Below are 10,363 nucleotides of genomic sequence, written 5' to 3' on the forward strand. Positions count from 1 at the left end.
TTTCCTGTTACTAAAGCTTAACGGTTTTTCCTGGAACTAAAGCAGGGTAGGGTATAGCAGTTTTCCTGTAGCTAAAGAAGGGTTAAGTTCAGCCCCTGGTCACAGGTCCTGAGATGGCTGCCGAAGCTGAGATGGCTGCCGAAGCTAAGATGGCTGCATTTGTGCTAACGCTAAACTTGAGCTGGGATGGCCTTAATTTTCTCGGCCACCACAGCATAACAGTCCTAAGTTGGTTTAGTAATGTGCTTACTACCTTTATAATACCTGTCATACCTCTATCACAATCCCTCAGATCCTCTTCCAAGTTCTCTGAGAAAAACCAATGCACACGTGCAAGAATTCAAAACATTTTACCATGGGTAGAACACTCCAATTATATTACAGTCATGAATTGATTCCACAAACATTTATTGGCTCCACAAACACTTATTGAACACCACCTGTGTCAAAGACTCAGTGAACACGATGGTGAATAACACAAAGAATTTGTTCTCAAGGAGTGAGGAGCCAAATGAAGGATACTGGTGAGTAAATGAATGATTAAAATATAGGGCAATGCTGTGAGTGAGCACTAAATAGCACCTGGTTACTTGGGGGTAGGCTTATCAGCCTTTCTAAAGGAAGTCCTCTTTTAAGCTCTGACCTAAAGAGTAAGAAAGAGTTAGCTACTCCAGGGAAGAGAACAAAAGGAAAGAATGAACCAGCAGAGTGAAGAACACTCACAAAGGCCCAGAAGCAAAAAAAAAAAAAAAGAGAGAGAAAGAGCATGGTGTTTTCAAGGGACTTAAAAGAGTTCAGTTTAAGCTGGTTCACTGAGTGATCCCTGTTTTGGGGTAGACTGTGAAGAGGCTGGTCAAGTCATCAGAGGGCAGAGCATGCTGGAGTCTGTAGAGGCTATTTTAAGACATACAGACTTTGGGACCCAGAGTAATAGAGAAACACCAAACAGATTTAACCCAGGGTGATATGATCAGATTTCATCTTAGACAAAATACACTGACTACTTGTGGAGAATAGATTTTCAGGACATCAAGTCAAGAAGCAGATAAGTTTATATTAGAGCATACTACCCCCAACACAGTGCCTGTAATCAGATCCAATTTAAACAATGCCCCCAACTTGCTCAGTACCAATTAACTCTGAGGCCCTTGGTGGCTTTAGGAGTTTAAGGACTTAATGGCTTTCAGTGATTTAATGAAGAGGGCTATCACACTACCCCTCCCATCTTAATGTCATTTGTGATCTTGGCCTTCCCCTGAGAGGGTTGTTCTACACACTACCATCCTCCCTTCCAGCTCTAGGAGGGCTCACAGCAGCTCTGGTGTCCAGACACACAGAGGCTCTGGTTCTTTCTTTACTTCTCCATTCAGATATAATCTGGACACATTTGAGATCTGACTTCTCTAGAAGCTACATGGAGACACTGGATGGAACTGAGTTGGAGGCATTTCTGGAATATTTTATTGGTCAGTTGTTTTCATGAATCTGGTGTAAAGGAGAAAAAGTTGGACTACATTCATGTACATTTGGGGCACTTGTAATTGAACCCTTGGCATGAGTGAGATGCTCTATTTAGTGGGGAGGAGGCAGAACCTTGGGGAAAACTAACAGTCAAAACTTGGAAAAAGAAGGAGTTTTGCATAGGGTATTAAGAAGACATGCTCTGACGATATAGAAAGAAATCCACCAGAATCCCTTGTTTCAAAACTTAAAGGAGTAGAATGTCCTAAGAAGATGTGAGATGCTGCTAAAAGATTGAATGAAATAAAGCCTGAGAAGTGGCTTTTGAGTTAAGAATAAATTTGGGCAAGATAATTTGGAGAATTTAGCAAGGGTCATCTTGTTGGGAATAGTTAGAGGTAGAAAAAGATGGTGTTTTGGTTTTTTTTTTAAGTTTTTTTTTTTTTTAAGATCTTATTTATTTATTTGTCAGACAGAGATCACAAGTAGGCAGAGAGGCAGGCAGAGAGAGACTGAGAGAGTGAAACAGGCTCCCTGCTGAGCGGAGAGCCCAATGTGGGACTCGATCCCAGGACCCTGAGATCATGACCTGAGCCGAAGGCAGCGGCTTAACCCACTGAGCCATCCAGGCGCCCAAAAGATGGTGGTGTTTTGATAGACCTTTTTTCAAGAAGATCATAAGATGGGTAAAAACGGGTCTGACAATAAATAAAGTGAGTAAAGGAAGGCTTTCTATTTATGTCTTTGTTATTCCTTATTTGTTTTAAATTAGGGAGACTTGAGCATTTGAAAATGCTTATGAAAAGGCATAAGCTTAGGAACAAGTAAAATAAAAATGGTTGCATTTACAGAAAATGGAAGAGAGGACTTCCAACCTGGGCTAGATTTGTTTGTTTGTTTTAAGCCTATAATGTATTCTAGGGAGACATTTCCCATGACATTATGGATTTAAGTTTCCCTTGAAAGCTTGGAAGATTTGGCAAGTAGGCCCACTATTCTGTATGCAAGTGGCTGTGGTGGCCAAACAGACTCCACTATCATTCTCAAAGGCCTCTGGAAATGCTTGATTATGTGAAGGCTGACCTACAGAATAACAATAGGATAATTATAGAATAAGCCTGAAAGAGCCAAAAGATGCGAATTCAGGAAAATTGAAGAATTTTAACAAAAGTGAGGAGAGAAAAAGAGAAAGGAGACAGAGCTAGGTTTCTACCTATTTTGGTAGAAAGTGGGGAGAATTCTTGACTAACAGCCTCTCAGCTCTCTAGAGTGAGTGGCAAGCAAAACTCTTCTCTGATAATAGAGGGAACTTCATTAGTGAGAATCTCGGTTTAACTCTTCATATGTAGGAGCAGCACTAAAGGAAAAAGTATGTGTTATGTTCTGAAGAATTAATAAATTTTAAATGTCTTGTGATTAGAAAAGGTTTTGAACAAACTATTGTCATTATTAACAAAAATAATTAAATACAGATACATTCATGAAGCACTTATGATATTCTGGGCACCATTCTAAGCTCTATAGATGAATCAACCCACTCAATCCTCACAATAAGCCTATGAAGTGAGTATTACTCTCCCAATTTTCCTTCATTAAAAAATAATTGTGTCAATTATATAAAATGCCAGATTTTATACTGCAAAATGGAAATTTCTCAAGTTGATGAGATTCAGGATCATTATCTCCTTTAAATTTTTCTACCTAAGTAGGATTTATAAGCTAAATCTCTTTATCCTCACTCCATTATTAATTTTAATAAATATTGAAATATTATAAGGAACTCACTACCACTAAATATTGCTAAAGGCATCAACCATGAACTAAATAGTTAAGTATTTCATTTTGTACCATGTAAGTTTAAATTAATTCATGAGCCCCCTAGAATGCATAACCGAAGCAAGCTCTTCTCTATGATTTTTCATCTGCACTAAGTAGTTTAAATGCCAGCCCACTGGGAAATTGGTATTTGTACTAGATGAACTTCTTTGCCTAGAATTCTGGAATTCTATAAGCATCACCAAATTAACACAAAAATATAACCATATAAGTCATTAGTAATAAATGCTAAAAAAGCCTACAATAGTCTACATATCTATATAACTATGCATTTTATACCTCTATCTGTAAATGATAAAATATGCCAAAAATCCCAGGATAACATTTTTAAAAGAAATACTCATGTTTTCTTTCTCCAGAAGTTTCAGATTATTGGTTTTCTCATACTGATTACTGTGTATGCATAAAGAGACAGATATTTCTTATGATGTTCAATTATTTACATCAGCAAGTATGTCCCAGCAATAATTAGAGATCAAAGTAGAAAGGAGGAAAGAAGTTATCCTATATAAATGGCTTAATGGACTAATGGTTGATGGAGTGATGCTGTGATATTATTAAACTCCTATTAATTGAATATTTATATTTAATATTATTTAATACTTTGTTTGTCATCATATGCTGTTACAAAGGAGTGCCCTGTAAGATTGGGAACTACAGAGAACTTACATTTAAAATCTAGGGGAGCCTGGGTGCTGCAGTCCGTTGAGCTTCCAACTCTTAGTTTTGGCTTGGTCATGACTTTGGGGTCGTGGAATTGAACTCTGTGTTGGTCTCTGCTCTCGATGTGGATTCTGCTTGAGATCCTCTCTCCTTCTCCCTCTGTCCCTCCTGCTCATGCTCTCTCTCAAATAAGGAAGTCTTTAAAAGAAAGAAAAGACTGGCAAAGTATTGCTAGATGGTATGACCTTGGCATTGTAATTTATTTATTTTATATCTGTAATCTGGGATTCTTGTTTGTCAAATTAAGAGGTGCATCTCCATTTGGAAAATAACTGTAGAGGTAAGAACAGTTGATTAAAGTTGGTGATGCAGTAAGAGAGGGCACTTATGTTTTGAAGCTCAATGTATGTATAGCTTTCTCTATGATGCTCGGAGAGTCCATTCTCTCCTCCATGTAAGCATGCAGCTCCCCTTGATGCCTGTGGGAGCTGCACTTCCATGATGAGAAGAAAATGGGCTTGCTGAAGTTAATTATCAGACTGATTTGGGTCTCATTTTAACGCCCTGCTTATTGGCAATCAGAGCCTGGTATGTGACTCACTTTGTTCCTCACCTGATTTTGCAAGGAACAGAAGGCAAGTGCTACGTTTAAAAAGGTATAGTGAACAGATATACATAGGGCATGTGAAAGGAATTGGGCATTTTTATCCAGGAGCAGGGACTTTAGCTAGATTTCCCAAGAACAGTTTAGGCTGCGTTCACTTTAAGCTGTGTGCCATTTTAGACTCTGATTTTGTCCCAAGGCTAAATAGCACAATTGTTACACATTTAATAAATGAGATATTTAAGCCAACATATGACTATGCCATTCATGGGGTAAACCCACCTCTAAGTTGAAGGGAGATATTTATTTTAGAACAAATTAATATATCATTTTATTGCTGTTATTTAAAAAAAAAAAAAAAAGAAAGAAAGAAAAGAAAAGGTAGGGGCGCCTAGGTGGCTCAGGTCATGATCTCAGGGTCCTGGGATTGAGCCCCGCATTGGGCTCTCTGCTCAGCAGGGAGCCTACTTCTCCCTCCCCTCCTCACTTGTGCTCTCTGTCGCTATTTCTGTGTCTCTCTCTCAAATAAAATCTTAAAAGAAAAGGTTATTTATCACTCAAAGAGTGCTTGAATCTTTCATAAGGAGGGAGCATTGTACAGGGGTCAAGCGCCAGGACTCTGCAGTCAGACCCGCAGTCTGACACCCCTGCTTGCTTGCTTGCTTAGTCAAGGATCTGCAGGCGATTCATTTAAACTCCCTGTATCTCGGTTGCCTTGTCTATAAACTGTGAGACAAACTGCACACATCTTTCAAAAAAAAAAGTACATGAGAAAATGAAATGTTAACACATGTAAATCCTTAGAACTGTGCTGAGCACAGAGTAAGGCTGTATAAACACCTTTGTAATCACTGATGGATAAATAAGACAAAACCTCATGGAAGGATGTTTACATGCTTCAGAAAAACAAAGGACGGGCGCCTGGCTGGCTCAGTGGGTTAAGCCGCTGCCTTCGGCTCAGGTCATGATCTCAGGGTCCTGGGATCGAGTCCCGCATCGGGCTCTCTGCTCGGCAGGAATCCTGCTTCCCTCTCTCTCTCTCTGCCTGCCTCTTCGTCTACTTGTGATCTCTCTGTCTGTCAAATAAATAAATAAAATCTTTAAAAAAAAAATTTAAAAAAAAAGAAAAACAAAGGACAGCAAATAAGTTTCCCACGTATTTGAGTTTTAGACCAACAATTGTGCAGATAGATTTCCCAGGAAATTATACTCTGTCTCGTGATGTGTGTCAGGCCTCTCTTGTCAGTTACTCTGAAGATCTCTGAGCCCTGATTAAAGCCCCCACTGCTCTTTGGGACAATTCCAACCAGAGATAAATAAAATCCTGATTTATAAAAAGGCTCTACATCAGTTGTCATATTATGAAACAACTAAAGGCCTTCTAACCCATCAGCACTGGGCAGTAAGGATTTTTAAGTCTCTTGTAACCTCTGCCATATTCAAGGACAGAGGTCCTTCAGTTAGATCCTGGACACAATGTTATTAGGGATGTTTTAACCAAAGGCCAGGGAATGAGAACATGTTACTAAAGTCAAATATATATATATATATGTATATATTTTAAAACAAGAATCAAGGTCCTCCTGGCTATGGTTGGAAAGGAAACTATTTCCTTCTTTTGAAACTTTAGGCTTTCCTGAGGGAAGCAATCCTTCCCATAATGCAAGGAAGAGAATTAGATAGTGACAGGAAATGAGTGGTCTGGGACCAGCAGGTTGCCATTATTATGATGTCTTCCAAAGGGTGGAACCACAAGCAAGATTACTTAGGTGATGTGCAACTGAACATTTAAAAATATTATTACAAGTGAAGTAAAATATATATTTAAATAAAATTTTGTATAGTTTAGATAGCAATGTTCATAGTTTACACAAACTATTAATTAAGATATGCTCCACTTCGAAAATAGGTGTCTATGTAAAAATATATTTGCTAAGGCCCATTTGTTTTCAGACTGTGAAGAAGACTGCAAAGATAGAATATGATCCTCTGAAATTTAAAAACCTATTTTACTGATAAGTGGTGTGCTTCTGTTCATTTGTTTTGCCTTGGCTCCCAATAACATCAGAGACAAATATATGGCCCAGTTCTAGAACGTATACAGAATTGGTGACATAAAATTATGAATATATATACACACACACACATAGACAGACACACATTCTCTTCAACTCAATTTTTTTGTTTGTTTGTTTCTTTCTTTTGTTTTGTTTTGTTTTTTGTTTTGGTAATTCTTTTGTTATTTTTATTTTCCTCTGATGTATGGGTTTTGGGGGGAGAAAAGCAATCCAAAACTTGTTGCTGGTAGAAATAAGATACGGTGTAAAAATGAGAACTGCTACCATCTTAGCCTTTTCCATAAGGCTGATGGCCACAGATAGCATCTCCTTGGTGGGGGTGGAAAGCACTGGGGGAGTATGTACAGTGAATGCCCCAGAGAGTGAGAGAGGCTTATATTAGAACCTTGAGTCATGAAGCATTAGGGAAGAAACAAAAACCTATAAAAATAGTGATCATGTTCACCAGGCATTGGAGTGTACAGACTTCAAGAAGTGTAGAAGGGAAAATAGATTCCATGAAGAAAAATTGCTGGGTAGAACGGAAATTATTTGCTTTACACGTAGTTTCTTCCAAACCAGCAAATTCTTAGAAATAAAATTTTTTACTTGAAACTTACTGAAACAAAGCTTAGCATTTCCTTAAGGAAAAATAGACAAATTCAATGAGTAGACTGAAAGGAATAGAAGAGGAAAAATGTGGAAAATGGAGTGCTCCAGTCTTTTGTAAATAATGCACTCTCTTGTAATTTCCTAATTACATAACCCCAAAGGCTCCTAGTTAAAATTTAAATTTAAGGATCTTGTTATTATCCACGTGAAAACTGAGATGTTGATCAAGTAAGATCAATTTCTCCCTCTTGCATGTATAAAACCTACAGAAATGTAAAGGCGGAGAGATGGGTGATAGTTCATTCACTCATTCACTCATCAAATATATGTTGAGCATCTACTTGGTCCCTGGCACTGCTCCACAAGAATTCAAAATATTTGCCCAAAATATTTGTGGAATTTATCTTCTAGTGAGGGAGACAGACAATGATCAATAAGCTCTGGAAAGAAGTAAATTATAGCTTATAGTTAGAAAGGGCTCAGTGCCATGGGTGTGGGGAGGTAGCGCAGGTTGAAAATAGGATTGCGAATGCCCAGGGAGGCATTTCAATTTTAAAAGGGGATCAGCAGATATGTTAATCCACAAAATGAGTCTCAATAGATTTTAGAAGTTTGAAATTATAAAAGGATCTGTTCTGACTACACTAGGATGAAGCTGGAAATCAATAATAGAAGGACAACTGGGAACCTCGCGAATATATGGACATCAAACAATACACTCTTAAACAACCAATATGTCAAAGGAGAAATCACCAGGAAAACTAGAAAATACTTAATGTTGAATAAAAATGAAAATACAGGGGCACCTTTGGTTAAGTGGCTGCCTTCAGCTTAATGTCATGATCTCAGGGTCCTGGGATTGACTCTGCATCATGCTCCTTGCTCAGCTGGGAGCCTGCTTCTTCCTCTGCCTGCTGCTCCGCCTACTTGTGCTCGCTCTCACTCTCGTTCTCTCTCCCTCTCTAATAAATAAAATATTTAAAAAAATTAAAAGACAACATACCAGACTGATGGGGTGAAGCGAAGGCAGTGGGAAACTTACAGATGTAAACAAATATGTTGGGAAAAAAAAGAGAGAGAGAGAGATCTGAGAAGACAGGGCTATGATGTAAGAGGAAGTGAAGAGGTTGTAGTATCCAAGAAACTAGGACAAGGAAATGTCTCATGGAGGAGGAGTGCCTCATGTGTCTATCAGTAAGAGTTTTGAGGACCTGCCACTGAGGCCAAGTTGTTATATTGACATCGAAGTACATTTAGGATGTATGGATTTAATGGTGAATGCATATATGTTATCTTAAATCTTTTCATGATTTTTGTCTTCGACAAAGTGAAAACACTTTATCTACAAAATAATATGGACCACAACTGCTTATGTGAACAGTTCGTTACAAGAAAATAGGTGTGATGTCATGAAATATAAAAACAGTGTAATTTCATGTAGAATCATCTAATACTGTATCACAATACATCTTAATTGTGTTAGAGTTCCAAGGTGAAGATTTTTCTTATTATAATTGAGGATCATTATTCAGGATGATGTCATAACTAATGACGAATTTGGAAGTGAAATAATAAACTCCTGTTAGAAGAACCACAAAGATAATGTTCAGCAGGGTGACTATAGTTAATAACAATGTACTATATAATTGAAAGTTGCTAAGAGAGAAAATCTTAAAAGTTCTTGTCACAAGAAAAAAAAATTATAATAATAGACGGTGATGAATGTTAACCAGATATGTTATGGTGATCATTTTGCAATATATACAAATAGCAAATCATGTTGTATACCTGAAACTAATGTAATATTATATGTCAGTTATAGCTCAATAAAAAAAATTTTAAAAGAACAACAAAAATCTAGAAAAGACACAGTGGAACTGTGATATTCTTTGAAAAATCACTGCAGTTGAACATATTTGCAAATATATGAATTCTAGATTAGCTGGTATTGAATAAGTCCAATAATAATTGTGTTGTATATATGCTAATAAGACTACAACAATAGGACTTTATTTTTTATTTTTTTAAAAGATTTTATTTATTTAATTGACAGAGAGATACAGCAAGAGAGGAAACACTAGCACAAGCAGGGGGAGTGGGAAAGGGAGAAGCAGGCTCCCCGCTGAACAGGGAGCCCAATGCAGGGCTTATCCCAGGACTATGTATGGGATCATGACCAGAGCCGAAGGCAGACGCTGAATGACTAAACCACCCAGGTGGACTTTGAAGAGAAAATATGAGGATAAAATGAAAGACTATTTCAAAAGAGATTTTTACTATAAAGCTTCAAGAAAAATGTAATACGTTAGTAAAATAAAAATGCACAGAACTCATTTCCATGTGCAGGACACTAAGAATTTTAAGACATAAGAGGATAAGATGCATTTATAGAAGTGGAAAATAAAGTCCTTATTTAATGTTTTAAAACTATTGATGGTATCATCAAGATAACAGAAAAATTGATATTTTGAGGATACCCATTACTTTATACTTTGAGTGAACTAAATGTGAATGCAAAATTATTATGATGGTCATGTTTTAATGGTATTTATCTTACAAAGATATTCCAATCCTAAGAGGACAATTTTGCATTTTCTCAACGGTGAAAAACTTGGTCGATATCCACTAAAATTCAGATCAGTAGTTGTGAACAGGAAGGAACAGTATATAGAGTACTCATTATGTGATCTCTGTGCCTTTAAGAACGCTGGGAGAATCTAAAAGCAATCTCTCCCAAAAGAACCAATGAAGGAGCTTCCTTGAGGGAGAGAAGATCAGCTCTGTTTAAAACAAAGCAGAACAATGAAGCATTTTTAAACTGGCAACAGCACTCCTCCTTCTCATAGTTTGGTTTGCCCTCTTACAAAGCAACACCCTGGCATCCACATTAGAATTGAAACCGACAAGGCATCCCTTTCATCCCTGGCTGCCAAAACTCCTCACTAATAATAATTAGCCATTCCTGGCTTCTAGTCAAGAGAGTTTAATAAATACTAGAAGGGCTTTGGGGCCTCAGCTGTATTTCTAGCATTAGTTAAGGAATGATGGGGGCAGGGAGCATCAGTTTATGCCAAAGGGGATCTGCTAAATAGTGCAGCAAAAGGACTACTCACGAATGACCTAGTAATGA

This window comes from Mustela nivalis, assembly GCF_964662115.1.
Source record: "Mustela nivalis genome assembly, chromosome: 15".
Lineage (NCBI taxonomy): Eukaryota > Metazoa > Chordata > Mammalia > Carnivora > Mustelidae > Mustela > Mustela nivalis.